The sequence below is a fragment of the Mytilus galloprovincialis genome, chromosome 2, assembly GCF_965363235.1.
Source record: "Mytilus galloprovincialis chromosome 2, xbMytGall1.hap1.1, whole genome shotgun sequence".
NCBI lineage: Eukaryota > Metazoa > Mollusca > Bivalvia > Mytilida > Mytilidae > Mytilus > Mytilus galloprovincialis.
Window position 1 is genome coordinate 73,475,151 of NC_134839.1, and position 13,030 is coordinate 73,488,180.

Here is a 13,030-nt window from a genome sequence, read left to right on the forward strand (position 1 = left end):
TGCAACGTATACCCTGCGCATTAAAAGTGAATAAGTAACGAATAACTAACCGGGTATTATCCGAGCGCTGGAACGGGTACATATGCGCTAATAGGGGTATTTCATCTATAAGAACACATTATTACCACCAGAGATATGAACACAATTGAAAATCCTTTTCTAAAAGGTGCAACGTACAACAAACATATTAAAAGCGAATAAGTAACGAATAGGTAACGAATAGGAAACAGGGTATTAACCGATCGCTGGAACGGGTACATGCACGCTAATAGGGTCATTTAATCTCTAAGAACACATTGTTACCACCAGAGACATGGACACAATTGAAAATCCTTTTCTAAAAGGTGCAACGTACAACAAACGTATTATAAGTGAATAGGTAACGAATAGGTAACAGAGTATTAACCGAGCGCTGGAACGGGTACATGCGCTCTAATAGTGTCATTTTATCTTTAAGAACACATTGTTACCACCAGAGACATGAACACAATTAAAAAACGATTTATTTCAAAGTGCAACATATACTTACCCCGCGCATTAAGAGCAAATAAAGAACGAATAAGTAACAGGGTATTATCCGAGCGCTGGAATGGGTACATACGCGCTAATAGGGGTATTTCATCTATAAGAACACATTATTACCACCAGAGATATGAACACAATTGAAAATCCTTTTCTAAAAGGTGCAACGTACAACAAACGTATTAAAAGTGAATAGGTAACGAATATTTAACAGGGTATTATCCGAGCGCTGGAACGGGTACATATGCGCTTATAGAGTTATATCACCTCTAAGAACCCAAATCTACCACCAGAGACAACAAAACAACTGAAAATCATGTTTTAAAAGGTGCAACGTATGATACACGTATTATAAGCGAATTATAAGCGAGTGATGGAACGATTAAAACAAGGTAATAGCATGCTCCGAAACGATGTACACCCTGCTAACATGTTTAACCCCACCACATTATGTTAGTATGTGCCTGTCCCTAGACAAGAGCCTGAAATTAAGTAGTTATCGTTTGTTTTTGTGTTACATATTTGTTTTCCGTTTATTTTTTTGTATATGAAATACGGCCGTTAGTTTTGTTGTTTGAATTGTTTGAAATTGTCATGTCTGGGCCTTTTATTGGTGACTACACGGTTTGGGCTATGCTCATTGTTGAAGGCCGTACATTGACCTATAGTTGATAGTTTCTGTGTCATTTTGGTCTATTGTGGGGTGTTGTCTCATTGGCAATCATACCACATCTTTTTTTATGAAAGCGCTAACACGGTGATTTCATCCCTTCGAACCAAGATCCATCTTCAAACATACGGACATAAAGCAGTTAAAAGGTAGAACGTATAAAAATCAAATAAGGAACAAATGAGTATCGAACATAAAGTAAAAGGATCGGTTGAGCACAAACACATATAAATAGGTCATAAAAAGATCATTTTACCTCAACAAATTTAGAACTATTACCAGATATAAGAGTATAAACAATTAAAAAGGGGGAAGGATATTAAAAATAGAATAAGTAACGAATAAGGAATAGGGAATAAGTAACGAATAGGTAACGATAGAGAATAAGTAACGAATAGGTAACGAATGGGGAATAGGGAATAGGTAACGAATAGGGAATAGGGAATAGGTAACGAATAGGTAACGAATAGGGAATAGGTAACGAATAGGTAACGAATAGGGAATAGGGAATAGGTAACGAATAGGGAATAGGGAATAAGTAACCAACTTGACGTCCATCATATACATCTGATGTCCCATGTCTTGAAAGATCGTCAAGGAGAAGATTGGACCATAAAGGAAAAGTTGGCATGTACAATTTTTGAATTTTCTCTATGAAGTTTTGAGAATATCGTTTGTTCACTTCTAAATCTTCTAAAATTTAATGAAGCATTTGATGTTTTCACAGCCAAAACTGTTGACAAAATTCCATTAGCCAAATTGGAAAACTCGTTCTGTGTTGACCGGTAGTTGAACTCTTCCTCCGTATGGATTTTCATGTTCTGTGAATTTGTCAACTGATTCATCGGGCAAATCATAGTCTGTCTCTTCTGGAGGTTCTGTTAAATTTTCTCTATCAATTTGTAACTGAGAAATATAATGTTCCCGGGCCTGAAAGTAATTCTTTGTTTTGCTGTCTAAGTGCTGCGCAGACAAAACGTGATAAACTGCACATAGTCTTTCCTTTACATCAAAGAGTTTTGATGAGTGTAACAAAACACTGAGACAGTACATGCCAAATTTAAAATTGGACTTGTAATGCTGCAAAGTAGTTTTCTTGAACGAATTCATAACATGGGATAAGCATGCATGAGGAATTATCTAATGAAGGTCATCACCTTTTGCACATCCATTTATGATAAGAAATGCTCTAGTGCGGAAGTTGTTAAGATTTTCATTGTTGAACTCAGACAGTGATGTCTGAATAAAAACCAAACTTCTGTCGCTGGTTACCTGTCTTGGTATGGAGATGTTAGAGTGACCGTATATTTTCTTTTCGACCCTTCGAAATTAAGCAAGCCAAAAGCGAACCAGAGGGGTAGAATGTAACGATGAAATCATACCGCACACGGATATTAATGGTTGACCAAGTACAGGATTTGGGCATGCTAATTCGTAGTAATAAAACTTATATTGGTCATTCCTACGACTCAGGAGTCCACCAGTAGCATCTCAATGGACAACTGACGACTTTGCCAAATCGTGCCATATCCTAATTCCAGTCTCAGTCCAGTACATGATATACGATGGCAGTATTGAAACATGCTGAATAAACCCGGGACTTTGTTTGCTTGTAATTTCTGTTTCCATTTGTGAAGACAATTTTACTAAACTTTCAAATTCCGATTTATCTTATTTATTTTCATATTTGGATTCACTGCTTATTTGTTGGAATGTTCGTGTCGTATGTCCTGTATTTGAGATATTGCCAGATATTTTCACGTCCTTTGCTGTGTCTTTCATTCGTTGAAGAAAGTGTTTATAAGGTTTCTGTCCTTCTTTAAATATTGTTTTAAGTTTTTCAAGTTTCTCCTCGAAATGTTTTTGCAGTCTTTAAACTTACATTCTGCTTCTCCACTAAACAATGGTGCACACTTTTGTCTTGCTCTGATGCGTGCCATAGAAACTCGATGCCATCGGAACATGTATACACAATATGGGTTGTACCTTTTTATCCCCTCAGAAACAATGTGTTCCCATGATTCCTTTTGAAGACAACGATTACGTTGGGGATTACTAAGTTTCTTCCATACGGATAAACTCATGGTGAATGCGCCTGTTGTTGGAACGTCTGCTTCAAAAAAATCTTTAGTGATATCTGGTCCGAAAGTAGCTTGAAGCGTATCAGTACTTAAACTATGAGTCAGATTTTCTGACAATTCACTGTAACTTCTTTTTTTTTCAATAGTATTATTGCTAGAATCAGCACCTACTTGATGAGATACATGTATTTGTTGGTGCGAAAGGCTTTGTTCATCGCCAGTTTTATAAGAGACAGGATGTTCTGGGTCCAAAAGATTATCTGTATCTAAAGGTAGAAATATTTCCCCATTTTCATCGGACATATCAGTTGCCCCGTGCATTTGTCCATCGTCAGCCGATTTTTCATTGGCAGGGGAAGTATCACTTTCGTGTACTGTTTGGTAGTCCACATTATTCACTGACTCCTTGGAACAAGTGTTCTCTTATCTTAGAAGCTGTGCTGTCTTCGTCTTTGTTGTCTCGATTAGAATCGTTTTCATCATTTATCTTTCCAGACAAGATCTTCAATTGTTAAGCCTCTACGCCTTCTGTTGGTAGAGATTCCTTGTTGTAATTGACTATGTCTTCTTTACTTTTATCAACTGTTAAATTGTTAGATAATTTTTATGCAATATAATCGCTTTACAGGTTCCTTGTTCAAAGTCAGTTAATAGTGTACAGTAACTTTTTTTTATTTTAGATGTGTCTTATTTCAAATCGCTTAACAAAGGTAAAATAGATTAAAAAAATGATGAAAATTCAAAAGGGAAATCTCTATAATCGAATGGCAGCAATTAAAAGCGTAAACGCATCTAACATAAACTATTTTCATTTTTTTTATGTAAACAAGATATCTGATAAACCATACTTCAGCTACACTCCAAAAAATATAATTATTCTGATTGCAAAGTTCTTATACACTTTGTAATATAACTAACGTGTCTGTAGCGCGATAAATCTCAAGACCCTTTTCATCTGTAATTTTGATAGTGCGATCATATGATCTATCTACTGTCGCGTAGTTGGAGAAGGATTGTTCATTGTTGATTTATCTACTTGAGCTATTTCAGATATCTTATATAGTAATGAACTAAATGAGATATCTTATCAACTAAAAAAGATATCTAATAAATAAATCATATAAGATATCTTGTTTAGCTTGTAAGATATTTTATATAATTGATAAGATATCTCATAAAGTAAATAAGCTTTCTTATAAACTTTTAATGATATGATATATAAACTATATATTAAGATATCTCATAAAGTAAGAAATTCTTAAAAATAAATAAGATATCTTATAAACAATACAAGATATCTAAATCAGTTTATAAGAATACAAATATACGGATATATGTAATATGTAATGTTCCAATGGGAATTTTAGAAAAGGGTAACCGTTACTATGGAAACAGTAAATATTTCAAAATTTTGAATGTTCCAAAGTTTCTGAGAATTTACAGTAATGTTAACTAGCATGTCTAGGTGCCAATTTTGACTTTGGAAATTCAAAATGGGTGTCATTACCCTGGCAATGAAGGAAGGGTGTCATCCGTTATTGCTAACAATTACAAATGTAGTTATATTATTAACTCCAACTAAATAATATACTGGTATATCATAAACATTAAAAGATATCTTATATACTTTATTAGATATATTATTTACTTTATAAAATATAATGAAAGCAAATTACAATCAAATTAATATCCGTATTTGCATGCAAGTACTGAAGCACAGAAATGAGGGACAGAATTGTAGACCATTTCGTAAAACTCCATAGAAGTTCCTCGTGCTTTAATTCCCCGAGGGTTTCACCAGCCCAGTAATTAGCACTTCTGTGCTGACATGAATTACATTGATATGGTCATATTTATAAATTAAATGTTAACAAAAAATTTTAAATTTTTGAAATACTCAAGTCTTTTCTACCTCAGGAATAGAACACCTTAAGAATAAGGTTCATCAATGCTCATCATTCTTCTTACTTTTTTGGCCTTTTTAACTTTTTATTTATTCAAGCGTCACTGATGCGTCGTTTGTAGACGAAATGCTTTGCCGTGGGGAAAATTTTATGATGGAAAGAAGGGGGATTGTAAGGTCACCCTTTCCCAACTTTGGACCTCAAAAAAAGTCCCGTAGCTTTACCCATCTGGGTCCTTCGGCCCAGGCAACTTTGGGGAAGTGTCTATCATTTGTATCTAGTGGGCAAAAAAAGCTTTGCCGTAGGGATTTTTTATGATGGAAAGAAGGGGGAAGGTAGGGTCACCCTGCCCCAACTTTGGACCTCAATTAAAATAGTTCCGTAACTTTACCCACCTGGGTCTTTGGGCCTCGGCATCTATGGGCAAGTGTCCATTATTTGTACCTAAGGGGCAAAAAAAACTTTGCCGTAGGAAAATTGTTTTGATGGAAAGAAGGGGATGGTAGGGTCAATCTACCCCAACTATGGACCTCAATTAGAAAAGTTCCGTAACTTTTTACACCTGGGTCTTTAAGCCAGGGTAACCATGGGCAAATGTCCATCATTTGTACCTAGTGGGCAAATAAGCTTTGCCGTAGGGAAAATTTCATGAAGGACAAAAGGGGGATGTTAGGGTCACCCTACCCCAACTTTGGACCTCAATTAAAAAATTTCCGTAACTTTACACACCTTGGTCTTTGGGCATAGGCAACCTTGGGCAAGTTTCTATCATTTGTTTCTAGTCATGTTAGTGGTCAAAAAAGCTTTGTCGTATGGAAAATTTTATGAATTAAAGAACGGGGATGGTAGGGTCACCCTACCCCCATCTTTGGTTCTCAATTAAAAAAAGTCCTGGAACTTTGGCTTCAGGCAACCTTAGGCAAGTGTTTATCATTTGTGTATAGTTGGGACAAAAACTTTACCGTAGCTATTTTTTTTTTTTATGAATTAAAGAAGGGGGATGGTAGGGTCAGTCTACCCCATCCGGGTCTTTGCCGTAGGGAAATGTTTACGGATTAAATTTATTTTACATAGGTTTGATTCTAAATGAATTGTTGTTTAGATTAACCAAAAGATTTATGTCAAATCGTTTTCGTTCTATTTGACGTAATTCGCGTATTCGTGTGTAGCTTTTACACGTATCGCTCTTCTTATCGAAATGTTATAAATAAATTACAAGAGTGACTATTAACTTTTGAATAATTACGTGAACTAGCTATTTCTTTGGCGAAAAGTGAGTATAATGGTTATCAGCTTTTCTTTTTAATCGTATAATTTCTATAAGCTTGAAGATCTAATTGTTTCGCTACAGTAGTATAGTGTAACCTGTTGTTATCAATTGTTATTATTATTATACAGACAATAACCAATACCTTATCAAAGAGAAAGGAGAAAGGTTTTTTTTTAAATTCCCAGCCTTAAAAAAAGTTATTAAATACACAAATAAATTATTAAACTTTTCTTTGTTTAAATGGAATTGCATTTCATCTTCCTATTGAAAATTATTTGTCATCATTTTTATTTATTTGTCATCATATTTATAAGTATGTGTGGTGTTATTGCAAATCTTCGGTTTTTAAGCATGATCAGTTTGGCGCGTTTTCCTTATTGTTCGCTGGTTTATTGTTCGCTAGCTTGATGAATCTTATTGTTCGCTGGCTTATTGTTCGCTAGCCTAAGTCTGGTAGATCCCAATGGGAAACAAAAACCGCCAGGTGATACAGGACATAAGAAGACAATTACTGAGGTTGAATAATTAATGTTAGTGTATCAAATGACATATGTGTAGATGTCTTCTCTGGAACTCTATACCATTGTAGCAAAATTAACGTCATCTGTTGGTTCTACAATCCTAACCAAGAAAGAAATATAATTATGGTTTAACATAAAAGTACGCCCTTAGGTGAACTGTTACCTGACCGTGCAAGGTCCGAGGAAAGATTGATCGCTCACAAAGTTCGATCCAAAATGGTCTTTTTGTATCTGCCCGAACCACATGTTGGAGCCTGTATACCAGGGGGTCGTCATTGGTTGCTATCAAAATAATTCGTTTCTCTATCGAATTGTCTTTCATTTTTGTTTCGTGAATCGCCTGTTCTTAAAACCCGTGATAAACTAACTTTCTCGAGAAGGGTGAGTAGTTTCTGTCCTAAAAGTAACACCCGTCGTGCAGTGCAGCGCTGCAAACACAAGAATTAACTAGAATTTCAATTTCAAATCATTATTAAATGTGGTTACCATTTTAGTTATATGAAAACACCAAATAATCCGGAAATATTTTAACAAACGAAAAATAAACTTTTTTATAATTATTTTGTCATTTAGATTATACTACTATAGATCTTATACTATGACAATATTATATGCGTCCATGTTCAATCAGTTCGTTGTTCGAATGTAACGCATTGTACTAGTAAATTATAAAAAAAACGACATGTTCCCCCTCCTTGTTGTTTTTCCAGAATATTCTGGTAATCTCTTAATTTTATATTTTACAATATTTAAATAATTCATTAAAATGTAATGTTTATTGGTTAAGCAAAATAATATCCATCAATTCCCCTTTTATATTAGCGATGACTTAGTCATCGGGAAGTAAAAGGCTGATTAACCCATGCATGTGTGTATAGAAAGAAAACTCTGTTGACAATTCATTTCAAAATTCTATTAATTAAAATATTAAGCAATGACCTTTAATACCATTTACATGCTTTTCTGTATTTAAGATCATTGAATTATTATCATGATTCTAGTACGTCTTTGACTACTATTCCATAGCAAATGTCTGAAATAGATAGAGCATTATGATTGTTTGGTGTTACCATACAGGCTAATTAATTGCACATTTAGAAGATATCGGTGATGCGAAGAACAAACATATAGCTGTAAAAATGGTGCTAATCAGTCAAAACTTTTTATTATTAGACTATTTCGTGTAGAACGTTGGCGGATATTCCAATTCTTATAAATTGAGACTTTGTTTCAAATATATCTGTAACACTGTTTGATGTTATCTAATTTAAATACTATTTAATGAAAAATGTCACGAAAGCACATTCGCAATATCTTTTTGATATAACCTCGTTGCAACACTTCAATGAGAACAAAATAACTGGATAAACAAATCAAATTAAATAGCGTTTGGAAAAATAATAAACAGAAGACCTTTTCATAGATATAAGAAAATGTGGTATGAGTGCCAATGATGCAACTCTACATCCAAGTCAAAATTTGTAAACGTAAAATAGGTCAAAGTATGGTCATCAACACGGATCCTTGGCTAACACCGAACTGCAAGCTATAGAGGACCCTACAAATAAAAAAATAGAAACGAGAAACAATTATGAACCACATTAACAAACGACAACTACTGAACATCAAGTTCCTGACTAATGACAGGCGCAAACAATTGCAGCCGGTGTAAATGTTTTAATAGATACCAACCTTCACCCTAACCTGAAACAATAGTGTAACACAACATAGCATGTAATCACCGTGTAGAACGCCACATGCGGGGTGTCTGCTATGTTTGACATGGGGTGGCAATTTTGAAGCGACGAAAAAGTAACAATGTAAGTTCAAGCATCAAAATTTCTTATCTTTAGAACTCTCATTACCATATAATGAATTGCACGGAAGGAACCGCAACCTAATCTATTTCCTGAAAGCAGAAGCAGTCGTTTTCAGTGCTCAGTTTTCTCAAACACCTCGCCCTAGTTTTCCGTGTTGCAGATTTTGAGGCTTTATATGCAAATTTCGGTATAAAAAACTACTTTACACAGCTACCCTCCGTATCATTTATATAGAATTGTATTCCTCTCATTTACTGATACCAAATACCAGTTTCTTAGTTAAAATTCATTGGTTTTAAAACTGTTATTCATTAAAATATAAAGTGTCGCTCGGGGTGTCAGATTTTGCGTCGCAAGGGGTAGAGGCTTGTCATAAAAAAATACATATTTGCATGTAAATTAGTCTTTATATGATACATTTTATCTCAAACACATCTACTTTACCATGACAAAACAAGGATTTTTCATTTTGCCTGTTTTTGGTCTTATAAAATATATGCAGGAATATTCATTGTGATATTACATAACATTTAGTGCTTCTTGTACCCTTTTACAAAGAGAAAGTTCCAAAAACTTGTCTGTACCCAATAATTGTTGGCCTTGTAAAAAGTTTATAATTTCATTCAAAATATTTATCTGGTCTTCTAGAAGTGTTTTTCATTCCTTAAATGTAATCCTATCTTCAAACCCGAACATATCTACTTCTCCACCTTTTCCATCTACCCTTGCTGTTACCTTTTTTTTCCGTCAGCACATAACAAAAAATCATGATTTTGTTGGTTAAGTAACATTTTCAATACCGGATAAAGAATGCCTGGAGAGTTGTCTTTGGAATATCAAGGTCCATGGCGATGAAATCTGATAGTATCTTCTGGCTTGGAACGGCAAAATTGATTCTTGCGTCTTGGGGATCGGCCATTCTGCGCTCAGACAAATTTTCTGTTATTTGTTCAATACTTTTTGGTCCACCCATGAAATATAAAAATTTACCATGAAAAATTCTGTAGCCTGTTTTTCAAAACCTCTTTGTTGTTTCTCGATACGACATTTCTGATGTAATTCTATTTGACATGAATCTGACAGTCTCCAGGAAAAGAAGAAGCGAAATATTGTCTAAAGGAAATGTATTTTCTTTTACCATTTGGATAAAGGATAGAAATTCAGTAGCCAAATTATCTTTTTTTTTAAATTTTGAGTCGCTGTTTTGAATTCATTTACAATTGTAGTATCATCGTTTTCAGGATTACTTGAAGTTGTGTTGTCATTCGCTGAAAAAGATGCCGGTGAGTGTTTCAATGGAGAGAGTGTTCTAATTCTTTTAGGAGTGATGGATTTTTGCGGCGTGCACGAGTGCTTTTTAGATGAACCTGGTGATGAACTATGATGCATTTTGGCTGGTGTATGTTTCGGGCATATCTTATATTGAGGACTATTTTGTGATTTTCCACCATGTTTTGGTTTATTGAGCCATATCCTTGACTTTTTTTTTACCATGATAGTGACTGATCGAAAAGGAAAAGAAATCGTTTACCAGCTTGAAAACTAAATATATTGAGCCATTTTTTTTACTATGAATGAAATCAAAAGCACATGTTTTATAAGACCAAAAACAGGCAAAATGAAAAACCATTATTTTGTCTTGGTAAAGTAGATGTGAATGAAATCAAAAGCATATATTTTATAAAACCAAAAAACAGGCAAAATGAAAAATCCTTGTTTTGTCATGGTAAAGTAGATGTGCTTGAAATAAAATGTATCATATGAAGACTAATTTACATGCAAATATGTATTTTTTATAACAAGCCTCTACCCCTTGCGACGCAAAATCTGACACCCCGAGCGACACTTTATATTTTGATGAATAACAGTTTTAAAACCAATGAATTTTAACTAAGAAACTGGTATTTGGTAAAAGTCAATGAGAGGAATACAATTCTATATAAATGATACGGAGGGTAGCTGTGTAAAGTAGTTTTTTATATCGAAATTTGCATATAAAGCCTCAAAATCTGCAACACGGAAAACTAGGGCGAGGTGTTTGAGACAACTAAGCACTGAAAACGACTGCTTCTGCTTTCAGGAAATAGATTAGGTTGCGGTTCCTTCCGTACAATACATTATATGGTACTGAGAGTTCTAAAAATAAGAAATTTTGATGCTTGAACTTACCTTGTTACTTTTTGTCGCTTCAAAATTGCCACCCCATGTCAAACATAGCAGACACCCCGCATGTGGCGTTCTACACGGTGGTAATGCTTGAAATTTATCACTTTATTCGTTTTTTTTTTAAATCTGGAAAAATATGCAAAAAAAAGATTGTATGTTGTTATGTAATACATTGTACTAACTATATGTAATATCAATAATGTATTACTCACATCGAACTGCAAGCGACAAAGAGCATCAAAAATAACAAATGTAAAACCATTCTGACGGGAAAACCAACGGTTTAATATATATAAAAAACGAGAAACACTTATGAACCTCATCGACAAACGACAAACCCTGAACACCTATAAAGTTACAGTTTTAAAAGCCTGGGGGATTCATGTAAATAATGATGTTGTAGATGATGATTAAATAGATTAATTTTCAACATGTTTGTAAATTCTACAAATATATAAGATGGTCTTACAAATAATAACTGTGGTTCGTTTTCAAATAGCAATGCATAATATCGTTGATACTGTGAAAATTAAAAGCCCTGTACAACTGTTGAAAAATTTGATTACCTTGAAAATCACATAATTTAGAATTCGTCAAGTATAAATAACAATGAGTTAAAGAACAAATGGAATGTTGTCACATGGAAAGCTTTCGAATTTTACAATGTCGGACCAATATTGTTGATTTGCCTGAGTATTTAAAATTGAAGTCCGATAGCAGTGGTTTTAATCCTTCCTTCTAGCACAGTTACTTTGCCACAAATGCTAAATAGAATAAAAGTAACTTGACAGTCGCTTCAATGTTAAAATAATAATACATTTAAAGATGTACATAGAGATCGAATTAACTGAAATAGTTGTATTCAATCTATACTGAAAACTGAACTAGGACAAAAAGTGCCTTTTTCACATTGTCTGATACCGACATACGCACTTAAATAATCCAGGACCATAGCCCACGTGATTTTGGGAGATTTTGAATGACATACCCTTATTAAAACTAAGACACCAGATTAAAAGGAAAGATCTACGAATATCGATCTCAGCATGCATTCCTTGACTTTTTCAATTACTTTAATAAGTTTAACCTTATTAACATTCAGAACATTTCGTGAGATAATCTTGTAATTAGCTCATGTGAACTATAGATATTTGTCTGTCACGTAGGTGAAAGGGGTGGTATATATATATATATATGTGGAAGAAACTGAATTTACAGAAGTCACTTGTTACAAACAGCCAGCCAGGTAAGCACATACGATTTACATTAATTTGATAATTTAAGATTTGATAATTATTTGTTTATGTATGAAAACTAACATTTCTTCGATATTTGAAAATTTATATAATTACAGATACGCATTTGATATTTTTTTCTTAAAATCTGAAAAAAAACAGTAAACAATTTAATTACTTTAGTATGTAGAGTGTCTTCTTTTTGTTATGCATTTACTATTCTTTGTCCGCGCACTTTGTGTCTGAAAGTAATCATCAACCTTATTGTGTAAGCGTTTTTAGATAGATATATATGCGTTATCCTAAAAGTTTACTGTATCTTTTTAACAATGAAGAAAATCTGGACTAGTAGCTCATAAGTTAATGCTCCTTCGTTATCTATTTATGGTCATTTGTTTTAATTTCCCAATCTTACTACATATAATAAATTAATTTAGTATGACGATCATCCTGTTGTTCAATGGTTGTCGTTTGTTGATGTTCATACTTGTTTCCTGTTTCTCTTTTTTTATAAAATAGCTTAGACCGTTGGTTGTCCTGTTTGAATTGTTTTACGCTAGTCTTTTTTTGGGGTCCTTCATAGTTTGCTGTTCGGTGTGAGCCAATGCTCCGTGTTGAAGGCCGTACTTTGACCTATAATTGTTTACATTTTATACACTTTTAATTGGATGGAGAGTTGTCGCATTGGCACTCATACCACATCTTATATCTAGCATCTAGTATAAAATACATGTGATGAGAGTATGTCTTGGACTGTGAAGTAGGTATACACTTTTGATAGTGGATGAACAACGATCGTGTACTCCAAAGTATCCTTAATCGTCAACAACGTCACATTAAG